The sequence below is a fragment of the Vigna unguiculata genome, chromosome 6, assembly GCF_037176805.1.
Source record: "Vigna unguiculata cultivar grain cowpea cultivar isolate G323 ecotype 2 chromosome 6, ASM3717680v1, whole genome shotgun sequence".
Lineage (NCBI taxonomy): Eukaryota > Viridiplantae > Streptophyta > Magnoliopsida > Fabales > Fabaceae > Vigna > Vigna unguiculata.
In genome coordinates, this window is record NC_140797.1 from 9044196 (window position 1) to 9059384 (window position 15189).

The following is a 15189-nucleotide window of genomic DNA, read 5'->3' on the forward strand; positions in this document are numbered from 1 at the left end:
TGTTTTGGTTTGTCTTGTTTGCGACTCTGTGGTTTGTGTTTAGTGTTTATAGTGGTAATGGAATGCAAATTCAAGGTCAACTTGGCATGTTTACCTTTACGAGGGTTGGATGAGGTCTCTGAAACAACTTCTTGCCTCAAAGATATGAAGTTGTTGTATGATGCTTATCGGTGATTGAGAAAAGCCGTGTTTTGGGTTAGTAAACTAAGAAAAGATGTTGGAGTTTAGCAACGTGTGGAATGAGGGAGCTTCAAGACAGATTCTTGGGATAAAATACCACAAGTTTTATAAAAGGATTTTAGCTTAGAGGTTAGAACAAGGGAAGATATTTGTGTGTGCCAATGCAACAACGTTTGAGAAAATCAACTTGGTTCTACTTTCTACTAGTGTTGAGATTTAGAGATATGTAAATACAAGCGGTTCTAGGAGAAATGTCATTAGATATAGTCATATGACCATATTTAGTGTTTCTTGGATTGGTAAAAGAAAAGCAGATGACAGATCCTAGGTTGAAGGAAACAGTGAGGTTGTTTGGCACCGAGCAAGCTAAGAAAATTTGAGACCACTGTAACATCTACTGGCTCACCTACCCGTGACTAGAGCATGTCAGGTTACTACAGCCCGATGCACCCCAACCCATCACCCTTCTCCGTCCATTCATACTGGGTGGGTTGTTGCCAGTGGGAATCGAACCCCCAACCTGACCTTTAACACAACCGGTTTGAGGGTGGCAGGTGGGATGCCTGGTAAGCCCAAGAGGATCCGGGGGTGTTACAACCACGAATATGAGGAATCAATCAAGTAAGCTGATGTTTCCTTAGTAGATGGAGAAACAATATGGTGATGAGATTAAGGTGGCATAAAGGTTTCATATTAGGTTTAACAGTTAGAAAGAAGCTCTTTTCAGTTGGTAGCAACGTCAAAGTTGATTAGCAGGGATGTTTCAAGGAAAGTAGTTCACATGAGAAAAAGATCTGACCTTGGGATGAGGAAGAGGATATTAAGTATTGAAAGATGAAACACATCATTAAGTTTGATCTTTGAAGAATGAAAAAAACTAGTGAAGAAAGAGCATATTAAAGGAGAAAAAAAGTTTGAAGTAGCTGAGATGGTGTTCACTATAGTTGGTGCTAGAACAATTAGCGCAAATGATCAAATTCAAGGATACAAGCTATAAAGGGATGCTTGGGCTATGGGTTTTGGTTTCGATTTGGATCGTATACTCCTTGGTGTCGCCAATATGGTAAATGAGTCATGGTTAACTATAAGGACGAGTTGGAGTTTGAACTGGTGGGTTTACTACAGTTGCAGATAAGTGAAGATTTCTTGGGTATGTGGTATGTCTCATGATGATCAAAGAATTCACATTCAAAGTCAACGTGAATCGTTTCCTTTGCAAAATTTTGAGTATAATCAAAAGGGTGAGTTTGTTGTTTTTCGAGCTCATTCTTGTGGATTGTAGTATCATAGGAAGTGATATTCCTTGTTTTAATCATGTGAGTATGTGGTTGTTCATCAAGTGTGGAACAAATTGAAAAGTGAAGACAGTGTGTTTTATGTATGAGTGCTTATTTAATAAAGGCCATTGAATAACATATGTAAATGATCTCAATTGTGAAGAAGTTTTGGTTATGTTCCTAAGCAAAAACTAGGACTATTACCTAGAAGAGGTGAGGTTCATTGTTGGATGGTTTTTGCTGAAAGTGTGGAGTAAAGACAACAGGTGGAAGAGCTTTGTGGTTAGTTGCAGTATGTCACTATAAGGATTATAGTATAACAATTTTGAAAGAGAAGTGGTTGTATGTTAAGATATACATGTGTATGTGTGTTAAAGTAGGTAAATCTTTTATGATGGATGGTTAAGATGAGTGGAAACATGTAAAGGGAAAAGAAGTTCTAAGAGTGAATTTTAGTAAGGTTTTTCAAGCAAGTTGTTGTGGTTATTAAGGTTTCATGACAAGTTTCACAAGTCTGAAGAGTTTCGAAAAGATGTTGAAGAAGAGCATAATTGGTGCTTCAATACTGATCATTCAGTCTTCGAGGTATTTTGTGACTGAACACTCGGATGTGAGAATGTTTGCTGATCAGAGTGGCGTAGCAAAATGATGGTGGAACATGCTTATATATAGTGGAAGTACGTGAGGAGAAGTATCTTTACTCATGACCTAGTGGTTGATGTGTAACGTCCTAGCTGAAAATTACTTATTTAAAATAAATATCAACTAAAATATAATAATAACAACCTCATTTATTCGCAAAGTCTTTCCCAAAACATAGGAAAATTTAAAAAGATTTAATATAGCGCAATAAACCAATTACAACCGTGAGGTTCAAGTATTACAACCATAATTAGTTATGAAATCAATACAAATAGTTCATAAACTTCCAAATAAAATCCAGTGAAATCCCCATAGTGATTCCTCACTCCATCTCTACGCATCCACACACTCACCTGCACCAACCTCTGCTCCCATGTAACAATTTACATGATCATCGCTAAACACACAAAGATAGGGTGAGCTCATTTAAAAAGAACAAATGTAACATATCATAAAGAAAACATCTCAAAAACAATATAATTCATGTTAGCATTCCCCCTTTCCGTAGTCTCTCGACTTTTAACCCTTATGATAACCGTCTCTTGATTCTACCCCCTTTATTAAGTTCACTGGTCGATCTTTGCCGCACGAGTGTCTACTTGCCCCTCCGACTACAGGCTACCACCTAGTAGTCCACACGCAAGAATGAATTTGCCACGACCTCACTAAGTGGAGTTCCCCCAAAATGAACAAAAGTCTGTAGTTGTTCCCAGACTACTAAGACTCTATTAAATGCACTAAAGAGGGCAATCATTTGAAATTGTGTTACCCCAATACAAGATACCCCAATACAATACCCCAATACAACCTAGAGTGGCCACGTGTTACCCCAATACAAGATACACTCATAATTGGGCCCCCAGCCAAAGCATCGCATCATGAACATCACCTAAAGTTGTGTAAAAATTCTCCTCGTGCACCAACTCTGCACCAAAACCGCTTGGCGGCCTCTCGCGTTGCTAGGCGGAACCTGGTTCCAGACCGCTTGGCGGGCATCTCACACCGCCAAGCATTAAGCGCCTCCCAGAAGTCTTGCTGCTCCATCACTGCCTGGCAGACTCCACCCTGCCGCCAGGCACCTTGCATAGATAGTGGCCACTATCACTATTTTGGAATTTTATCGCCTCGCGGCTCGCCTCGCGCCGCCAGGCGCCATACCAGTAGCGCAATGATATTGGTTTTTTGCATTTTCCTCAGGTCTTAAGAGACCCCAAACATACAATGCATCATTTTGATATCAATCATAGTATTTCAGACATAATATTATAACCAAAAACTCAATATATACAAATAATTCATGCCCAAATCAAGTATTATCATGTGTTAGCATGCTTTACTTTATTCACTACTGGAACAAGCCACAAAATTGTCAATATCGTACCCACCATTTGCCATAACACAATTATACAGTTTACAGTACCATGCCCAAATCACATATACACACCTAAATCATACCAATTCGATTATTATCATGCACACATACTCTTCATCATTTACTACCTTAAACCTGCCACATACACTCAATATACTCCAAGTTTTATAATCTTACAGTCTAATATTCATATAACTCATGCCACCACGATTTGGACTGTATTGCACATGAACTTTATTCAATCATGCTCTTGATAGAATCACACTACCAAACATTCACAGTTTCACAATTTCAAACCCACATTTTTACAACTATAATATTTTCTACTACTCACTCATCATATTATCCATTAACATTTCTCAATCATATAACCCAACCATACATGGTGCACATAATTACAGATTTCTAATAACTTCAGTTCATATCAGCATGCAACTTTATTTAGCTTAACACATATATCTCAATTACCTTCTCCTACATTTTCATTTCGTATTCCATGCTTGAAGTTCCTTACACCCCACTACCCTACTAATCCCTATCATACACACAAGTTATCCAGCCTAATACTCAATGCACGTAATCACAAAATAACTCAATATAATCACAAAAACTGAGGTGTCGCCCGGCGGCAGCCCAGGCACCGGTGCCTGACAACATGGTTTTCTGCTTAGTTTTATTTCGATTCGTACTTGATTTCCAAGCACTCAAATCACAATACCCGTTTTCACACAAACCTAATTTCACATGCATTCATATAACAGAGTTCATACTTTATTCATATTAACATCGATTCCATAAAACAATGCATTGATCCTATATTTAATTCATGCTTGGTTATTTCAACCCCCAACAAGAATCCAAATCCCAAATTCATTCAAGTATTCATGCAATTTCTACCAATTGAATAATTATCGTTCAAAATACATCATGCGAATCATATGCATAATGTCTAACACCACAACACCACTGACAAGCCAATAAAACAGGAAAAACTAGGCAACGCGTCATGTGCCGCCTGACGGGTCACCCTCAGCCGCCAGGCGGTTCATAGGAAAAACCCATAATTGGGTTCTAGAACACATATCGCCTGGCGGGCTTCCCCGATGTCACCGGGCGATTTCTGGGATTTTCTAGAAACATGATGAAATTCGACAAAAATTGCAGTAACCACACCCCATTCATCAAGTTTCGCACGAATACATACATTTGGCATACAAAACACAAAGTAGAACTCCCCTAACCTGGATTCCTTGCTTAATTTGATAAATTCTCTAGTTACGCCTTGATCACCAATGGCCTTAGTTGCTCCTCTTCCAATCCCACTCTTCTTATCACTCCCAACTCGGTTTCTATTCTGAATTTTCCTCTCCTCACAGCACTTACCAATAGCAGATTACCCAACCCCTTTTCTTCCCTCTTTGGTCTCTTTAATCACTCCTTTTATTAGAGTTAATAGCCATAAAACGAAAATGAGTATTTAGTGGGCTTAATGATCATCATTCAATGAGTGTTTTGAGATACTTTTTCCAGCCATCCTAGCTGCCCTCTGACGGCTAGGGTTTGTGTGGCTCTTCACTTCATTCCCAAAATTCAATTTAGCAAAAAGAAGTTATTTCACTTAAGCTAAGTTTTAAACCCATGACCCCCCAATATCAAACCAAGTGCACAACCAATTCAACCAATGCATGTTTCACAATAACCTTTATAAATTTAGAAGTTTATACTCTCTTCTCACGCCCCAAATGTATCAAAAGAAAATACTAAATTAAATAACGCACAATTGGCATACATAGGACTTGAACCCAAGCCCTCTCACACAATTAAGTACTCTCAACCATTTGAGCTAGTACTTTTCCATGTCATACTAGTCAGAATTTAATGCTATAAAGGCTCCCACTACCCGCATTTATTAATTATTTATTTATTTAATTAATTAAATTTCACGGGTCTTACATGATGCGATATCAAATTCTCTAAAATAGCAAAGGTGTTGTTCGTAAGTGGACTATTTAAAAGTGTTCAGTGATCATCCAAAGCCAGAAGTGTGAAGTTGCACACATGAAGTTGGACAAGAGAAGTAGGAGTTGAACAGAGCTATGGTTTCAAGATGGAATGCCAATATAGAAATGAGAAAGTGAGAAGGGATGCTTAACTAGAAAGGGGTTCAAGACTTTGGTTTGATGAGTTAAGGGTAAGAGTTGATGAAGTATAAGAAACTGAGCTAAGAAGTGTAGTGATGAATTGGTTTCTTTAGTGTAGTCCTCTAACTATAATCGACGAGTTTCTCAAAATGATTGGGGAAAAGATAGTTGGAGAAATCTTAGATTGAAATGTAATATGGAAATGCTTGGAAAACAATCAAACCAGTGATTTCAAGTTGAGAAAAGATGTGGTTCTAAAGTTTATTTGTAGATATGATTACAAGTTAGTGGACTAGAGATGGAGATGGAGTGCCAGAGTGAAGATGGTGATTGCATCAGTTAAAAGTCTTGGTCTGGAAGTGGAATAACTTGGTTGTGAATTCTGTTATCCTTGGTCAAAGTAAGTAAAGGAAGTAAGATGTTATAAGGATAACTATGAATAAGAGTGGCTAAGAGTATTAATGTGTGGTAGAGAAGTTGTGTGTGATCAAGTTAGTGGAGTGATGCTTTAAGAATGGAATAAAGTGATGTGAAGTAATAACTAACATGTTTTAGTTTGAGTCCTGAGGCTATCTTTAGATTTTGTTGGGAACCTGCAAAACGTAGGGGGAAGCTTATGGAAGGTAAGTTGGTATATCAGACACTAATTGGTTGTTCAGACATAAAAGATCTTTCAAGTTTGAAGTTTTGAGTTGAGAATTTACTTTGAGAGCAAGGATTAGATCAATTTGCACTATTGAACACTATATCACATAGCATAGAGACAAAGTTTTTAGTGAGTTTAGGTGTTGTAGTCATTACGTCAGTCTAGTCTAGGTTGTTGTTATAAGAGAAAATGAAGAGAGCATAATTTTCTTCTACCTGATTAGTGAATTTTCGAGGATAAAAATTTTTCTCGTTGGGAAGAATGTAAAACCCTAGAAAATTGTTTTTTAGAAGTGATAGTTGTTTAAAAATAGTGAGACTCGATTATTTTAATATTAAAAGGTTTTAATATAAATAAAACTGTTTTAAACGAGTTTCTTTATTTTAAAACACGTCATCTCTCTAAAACCACTTTTCTAGAGTTCTCTGACTTCTCTTTAGGAGTTATATCTCTCTAGTTATCTATTTGAAGAACCAAAACCGTAGGAGTGATCCTCGTGGCGAGTTCTTCAATTTAGACCGATTAGTTACTCTATCCGTGTAAGTTAAGTTTTTGCCCTCTTTTTGGTTTAATTATGTTTCTTGTTGCATGTGAGCTCTCTTTCGTTTGCATTCGTCATTTTATTTGTCTATATAAGTCTCTATTGATCAGTGGTCATAACAGTTTGTCATGATCATTCTTGTGATGTTTCTATATGTAGATACAACATCTTGTGGAGAGAGGTGTTTGACGTTCATAAAGCTGTTTAAGCAGGATATTGGGCAAGGGAAGCTAGTTTTCTCTTTTGAAACCAATACATGTTATTATTATGAATTTGTTGATTGAGTTGTGGTGAAATTTTATGTATATGAATGTTAATTGAGATATGTTGTTTGTAAGCTATGAGGATTATGTTTTTTACCTACTAAACATGAGAATAATCGTTGTGTTATGTGTGTATCTGAGTTCAATTGATGTGGATATGTATGATAGAATGGATGTCTGATGCTAAAACTATCTTTACAAAGGTTCTGATGTTGTTTGGACTGGCTCGAGTAGGTATAATTATCTAGATATCATATCTGTGTAATTTTGCAGACTCGCTAGGTGAGTATTACTTGCTGGGGGAATGAGTTGATCTGCAAAATTATGTAGATTAGCAATTGTAAGACCTAAGAAAAAAAATTAAATAAATAAATATTTATTTATTTAATAAATGCGAGGGAAGAAATTTCTAAATTAATTAATGAGGAGAGTCATGACAAAGAGTAATGGTAGGTTAAGTGGTTGAGCGTTTGGAGTGGTGTTGAGAGGACTTGGGTTTGAGTCCTTTGTATGCCATTAGTGAGACATTTAATTATTATGTTTTTTAGTATGCATGAGCATATGATGTCTACTTTGTATTTATTTTTGTGCATGCAATAGTAAGAAACATGTAATGAATTGTTGGTTGGTGCTTGTGCTTGGTAAACTAGTAGGTGTGAGTTTGAACCTTGGCTAGCTCAAAATAGTTCTTTTTATGTTACAACATTTTTGCTATGTTGGTAAGTGCTCATAACCTTAGTCGTCTGTATGGAAGCTAAAAAGGTAGAAGTTATAGGAATATTGGAGGAGAAACTGGTAGTTAATGGACAAAGAATGGCACTTAAATTATAAATTTGTTTTTCATCAATTTGGTAAAATTCTTAAGTTAAAAATTTAATTAAGGAAGGGAGAAAAGAGTATTGGTGAGGCTAATTTCGTGTGGCCAAGTTAGGAGAGTGTTTCAGACCACAAAACTGAATAAAAGAGAGCTGGTGAGTGTTCTGGTGTTAAAGGAAAAGGTTGGAACCAGTCAGATCAAAAAGGAAATTCCATAAGGGATTTTTGAGCAAGGAAATCTAGGTAAGGGGAGTTGCACCTGTTTGTTTAATTCTTGTTTAATGTAATTGTGAAGTATTGGAGCATGAGTGTCCTATTTTCCCTCGCAATTTTTGTTGGTTTTTTTTTGTTTCTGGGTCTCTACCCAGAAATAGCTTGTCGGTGTTCCTGGACCACCAGGTGGCGCATGCCATTTGAACCTAGTTTCTGGGTTCTGCCTAGAAACTACTTCGCAGGCCTTTATTACCACTAAGCGACGCGAGCTCTAATGGGACTTTTTCTTCATGTTGATTGATGCTATGATTGTTTTTAATCCTCTGAACATGTTTTCTTGTATTGTGTTGAGTGATTAATGATATAACATAGGGAAATTGTTGTTGTTCGGGGTTTCCTTAATGTTCTTGTGATTGCATTAACATGAGGTTTCATGTTAGGGCTTGGGGAATGTAGTGGGAAACATGATGGGCAAATTCCTATTATGTTGATTTAATGAATGTATGAGTTAATTGTATGGGCATGCATACTGGAAACGTGAGAGGATAGGGTTTCTTTGCAAGCAAAGAATTGAGTCATACCTTTGGGGGATTTGGGAATTCCTCGTATGTGAAAAAAAACTAGGTTCTGCCCAGAACCTGATGCACCGCTTGGCATCAAGGATGTACCACTAGGCGACGCGGGACATCACAACATAATGAGTGGTATGTCTGTTGTGGTGCAAACACCACAAACACATGCATATAATTTCCTTAACTTAGGAAACACCAAGCAACCATCTCAAACAGTGCACAAAAGCATGAACTCTCGCCATTCTCGCTTAAGCCATGGGTCTTCGCCCAAGCTAGTCCAATTGTCTCGCTTAAGCTGAATCATGTCGCCTGAGCAAGCGTGAAACAGTGGCTTCACCACATCATCTCGCTTAGGCGGGCTCATCTCGCTTAGGCGGGCTCTTCTTGCCTGAGCGAGACCTTGGCTCGCTCAAACACACACAACTCCTCGCCTGAATGAGGATTCGTGCTCAACATGCACAGTTCTCATCGCGACCTCGCTTAGGCGAGCCATCCTCGCCTGAGCGAGAGAACCTGTCGCTGAACACTAACACTGGTCACCTAAGTGAGAAACACGAACCAAAACCAGGAACGAGATTCTATAACTCTCGCTTAGGCGAGAGGGACACGCCTGGGTGAAACTTGCAGAGTTTCGTCTCTGTTCACGCACACAATTCACCAAGACCATGCCAAAAATACAGTTTAACCATTCCCAGTCAATCTATTTCAAACAATCAAACCATATGAACATGTTTTACATCCATTTAAAATACCAAAAGTCGAGGTTTAATCAACAACAACCATCCAATACCCTAAACCCTCATTCCCAAATCATATAAGGCATAAAAGGGTTTTGCACCCCACATCAAACAACCAATTCTTACTCTCATCACACATACACGAAATTTCCAACATGCAGACTCCAAATGTGACTAGCAAACACAAAATCACATCACAAAATTTATACACATGCAAGGAAAGCTTCCCCTAACCTGGAATTCTTGATTAAAATTGGAAAAGATGAAGGTTCCTTGGTTCACTAATGCTTTGCTTCAGCCTTTCTCCCAATTCAGCCTCTTGCACACCCAAAACCCTTTCTTTTCTCCTAAAATAACGTTTTATATGTGTCTCAATTATGGGTTTAAGTGCTAAAACGAAAAAAATGGCTTAATGGTGTTTTTAATTTCCAATTAAGGGTAATTACTTAGTGGTTTACTACTATTTTTCCAGCCCTTTGGCTGCTCCTCATTCTAAGTTTACCTTTGCCCTTTCACATCCATTCCAAACTAAAATTAGAAAAATAAAGTCTACCTCATGCCATCAAGGTTTGAACCTATGCCCATCCTCTCATAAGGCCAAAGCACAACCATTATGCTAATTCATATTTTGTGATAATTATCAAAATCCTAAGATTATACTATCACTTAACAGGCTCAAATGTTTTATCAAAGCAAATAACACACAAATGACATACTTAAGACTCGAACCCAATTCCTCTCACACAATCAAAGTACTCTCAACCACTTGAGCTAGTATTTTTCCACATCATACCAATTACATTTAATGTCATTAAAGTCCCCCCCCCCCCGCATTTATTAATTAATTTTCATGGGTCTTACAATTATCAAAGTGTGTAGAAGCTGGATGAAAATGGTGCAAGGCCATGGTTTATAATGTGTGAGGATAAGGTTCTTAGAAGGGGTTTTGGGTTAACTTAAAATTATTTGGGTGAGGGTTTATGCTATGTCTTTTATACTTGTTAGTTCTTCGAGCTCACCCTTTTTTTTTTTTGGTTTGGCGATGATCGTGTGACTTGACACATGAGAGTAGTTGATATTGCAGGTGATGCGGTTGATGCATAGGGCCAGAGTGAGGGCTAATTATGGGGATCATTTTAAAGAAAAATATTTGTTTTATTATGTATTGCGTTTAATTCTGGTCTAACTTAGGAATTGGTAATAATTAAGAGAGTTATGGATTTTTGGATTTAAGTGCGTTTAATAAAGTATTGAAATTTGCCACACTTTGGGGAAGATGTTTTATAATTGACCAGTAATTATTATTTAAACTTTTATTTCTATTTAAATTAGTAATATCCGGCCAGGATGTTACAGCAAACTGGTTGGACGAGTAATTCCCATTGAGAAAATTTCCAAGTGTGAGGCCCAGTTAATTCTTTTTCCCTTTTCTGCCCTAACCTTAAAGGGCTACCCTAGTGTAATGGGCCTAAGGGCTGGTCCAGGGGATAAAGCCAAACCCTAATCTGCCCTAACAGAATTACCCTCACTCAATCGCAGAACGTAGACGTCTTCCTCCACTGACCTAGAGAGCTCTGCTAGGGTTTACGCAATCTCGATCAAACCAAGCCCAGTTTCGTTTCTACTTTCCAAGTAAGTTTCTGTTAGCTAATGACTAATCTTTCCCGGCTGCGGTTTGATTATTCCAGTTAGGGTTTTCGTAGTAACCTTACTCTGTTTCATGTTCCATCGTGTTCCAGTCTTGGGGCTGCTTGTAGAGCTGTGGTGTTCACGTCTACGTATCAAAGTTTCTATTAGCTTTTCCAGGTAAGGGAAGCTAGACCTTACCATATCTTTTTCGGTAGAATCTGTCTGTTTGATGAGTATGTGATGGTTGGATAGTCTGTGTGTGGATTTAATCGGTTGAAAATGCTTGTTGGACTGTGTGGATGCATAAGTGTGGTTGTCGCTCGAAGGAATAGTGGCGGGCACTGGTTTTCTCGCCCAAGCGAGCTGGCCTCGCCCAGGCGAGCTGGCCTCGCCCAAGCGAGTTTAGCAGAGGCTCGCCCAGGACCTACTGCTCGATCTCTCGCTTAGACGAGAGGTTTTTATTTTTGAGCGAGAAGTGGTCTCGCCTAGGCGAGAAGGGACTCGCCTGAGCGAGACCTCGTAGAGTCCACTCTCCCCCTTTCGCGATCTCGCCTAGGCGAGAAGGGTTTCGCTTGAGCGAGAGGACCCCCTCGCCTGAGCGGGACCTGTTAGCCTGAGCGAGACTATGGGGTAGGTTTAGTGCTATTGTTGAATGGTGCACTAGTGTGTGATTGCTTATTTGATCTAAATGCTTTACTATGTGGGTTGGGGGATGATGCCATGATTTATATATATGAGGTTGTGGTGGGAATGGTATGTTGTTGTATGTTATATGAATTGGAAAGCATGAGTTGCATGATGGGGTTGTTATACATGAGGTTAGCATTATGGGAGCTTCTGATTGGTTGGTGTAACATGCTCAATGTGTGTGTAGGGCGTAATTCCATGACTCTTATAGTGAGAGCTCAAGGTGGTGCCTCATCTATTGGACATAATTCCGTGGACCCTTTTAAGGAGGAGTTCCCGGTGGTGCCTCACCTATTGGGCTTAATTCCATGAACCTCGAGGTGAGAGTTCACGGTGGTGCCTCGAGATAAGGACGTAATTCCACGCGAGTATCGTGGTGGTGCCTCAAGGCCAGGACGTAATTCCACGTAGGCCACGTGGTGGTGCCTCTTGTAAGGGTGTAATTCCGCGAAGGCCTCGCGGTGATGCCTCACTGCTAGGACTTAATTCCACTGTCTTGTGGTGGTGCCTCATTATGCATATCCGGATAGTCAAGTCTTGGAGTCTCATATATTTTGATAGCTTTGGTATAATGCTTGTTATTTATGCTTGGCTTGAAATTACCTGTGAACTGTTATAAAATGAGATTCCTTTACACTAGCTTACCCTTTGCTTGCTTGTATGTTGTGTGTGGTACTCTCTTTTGCGATGATCATCAACCTTGTTGATGTGAGCATATGTGAGAACCCCTAGCAGTGGTAATGTTGATAAGGATGTTGCAGCTTGATGGTTTGGACAGGGTCGGGCCCACTGTGGGGACCACTACTGGAAGATTTTATGTTGTTTATGTTGTTATTGTTGAACAAGGCCTCGTGCTTTTATTTGTTTTCTTTCAGTACATTTCGGGTTGGGCCATGTGGGGCCCCTTTTGTTGTAATCTGGGCATGTTCAACGTATTGTATACTTTCACACCTATTGATGTATCATTTATCGAGGTTATTCAGTTACTTGGGATGTTACACCAAGTCAAGGACTTCTAAACTTGTGCAGTCGTTGGACGAGTAATTCTCACTGGGTGAATTTCCAAGTCAGGAACTTCTAGACATGGGGCAGTAGGTGGGCGAGTATTACTCGCTGGATGAGTAGGTTAGAACCTGAATTATTCCTTATGTGGTGAATTGAGTATGATTTGAATTGTTGTGGATGTTATTTAAATTATTAATTTAGAAATCAGTATATGAGCATACTAATTCGAGGAGAATTAATGGTGATAATTATATTGTAGCATTGATGTGAGAGTTCAGTTAGAAAGTTATTATGACGCTCTAATGACCATCAATCTCTCAAGTAGAGAAGATGAGGCATGTGGTGAGAGGAGGAGGTCTCAACTTAGGGGTTTTACCTTGACCAAAGGTTTTAATGGACTTACCTTGTTTGTGGTAATGTCTACAGCCCTACAGAGCATTGGATGCCATCACAACTACACAACTTACCAAAAATCAACATCAATGCTTGTATTCGGATAATTGAGTCATAAATTTAAGTCTTCTTATAAAATAGGGACATTATTTCGCATATAAATATTTGAACTAAAAACATACTTAGCATAAATAATTATTTTAAATTGATTATTATATTTTATAAATGTTAAATAATAACATTTATATAAAGTAATATTAAAATAACTTATTTATTAATATGAAAATTTTAACATTTTTCTAAAATTAATATAAATTAATTAAATTAAATATTTATTGAAATGTTAAGTGTTTTTTAAATTTTAAAAATATATAATTTATTATAAATTGATATCTTATATACATAATTAATATATTAAAAAATTTTAATAAGTTCACTAAAATTCATTTAGTGAATATATATTCGCATAGTGAATATATAATGTACAAATAATTTTTAAAATAATTTAATCTACATATAGTGAATATATAAATAATTTTTAAATTCACTAAATTCACCTAGTGAATATATATTTATTTAATGAATATATAATCTAATATAAATAATTTTGAAAATAATTTAATATATACTTGGTGAGTATGTAAATAATTTTTATAATTCATTAAGTGAATATATAATATACACTTATTTAGAAAATTAGTGAATTTATCACATAATTTTTGTAATATATTAATTGTATATAATAATATTATCATTCATAATAAGTTTTAAACTTTTAAAATTTAGAAAATACATAATATTTCAATAAATAATTGATTCAACCAATTTATATTAATTTTAACAAAATGTTAAAAGTTCGACTTAAATTTTTTTCTTAAAAGTAAAATAAATTATTTTAATCTCAATATTAATTTATATAATTATTATTATTTACTATTTATATAACATAATAATCAAGTTCAAACTATTATGTATGCTAAGTATATTTTTAATTTATATATTTACATATGAAATTCAACTTCGTCTCTCTCCCTCAAAGTTTATATAAAATTTATTATTATACTTTAGTAATACATGGAATAAGACATCTATGTCAGAAGAAATATATATATATATATATATATATATATATATATATATATATATATATTAAAAATATAAGAAAAAAACATTTGAAATTACACGTGTTAATTATTAATTATGTGGCCACCATGTATTTTGTAAGGCCCAGTTTTCCTGTCCTAAAGCTTTAAAGGTTGCCCTTGAGCTATTGGGCCGAAGGGCTGGCCCAAAAGATAAAGCCACCCAAGTCTGACCTAATTTCACACTTTCAGATTTTTGCTACCTTGGTGCTTAGAGTCGCAGTCGCCTTCTTTGTTAGGGTTTCACTGTACTTTCAGTTCGCATTCAGCTTGGCCCCGTCCTTAGCCCACGTAAGTGCTCTCCGACTCGTAGTTTCCCCCTTTGGTCTGTTTTCGTAGTTGTTGTCAGGGTTCCGTAATGACCCACTCTTACTCACTGTTTTCCAGCTCTGAGTCTGTTCCTAGAAGCTGTTTGTGCTCCACTGTTTGGGTGCTCAGGTTTCCAGCTAGCTTTGTCCAGGTAAGGGAAGCTAGACCTTACTCTGTTGTTACGTCTTTTCTGCTTGAGTAGTCGTATCTGTCATGGGATGTTTTATGTGTTGTGAATCCGTGGAGTATATGATTTTTGGGCTATTTGGATATGTTGTGAATCGGTGCACGAGAGAACAATGGCGAGCACTGGTTTTCTCGCCCAAGCGAGCACGTCTCACCTAGGCGAGACTATCGGGAGCTCGCCTGGGGTTTTCTGTGCGATGTGTCACTTGGGCGACACGTTCCTTTTTGGGTGAGCCACGTTCTCGCTCAGGCGAGGAGGACTTGCCTAAGCGAGAAGGCGCGGGAAGCAATTGTTCCCCTTTTCGAGCCCTTGCCTAGGCGAAGGGGGGCTCGCTTGAGCGAGAGTCTCTCGCCTGAGCGAGACCCTTCAGCCTGAGCGAGGTGCTGGGCGAGACAGGGCCTGTGTGATTGTTTTCTTGACTTGAATGGTACATGTTT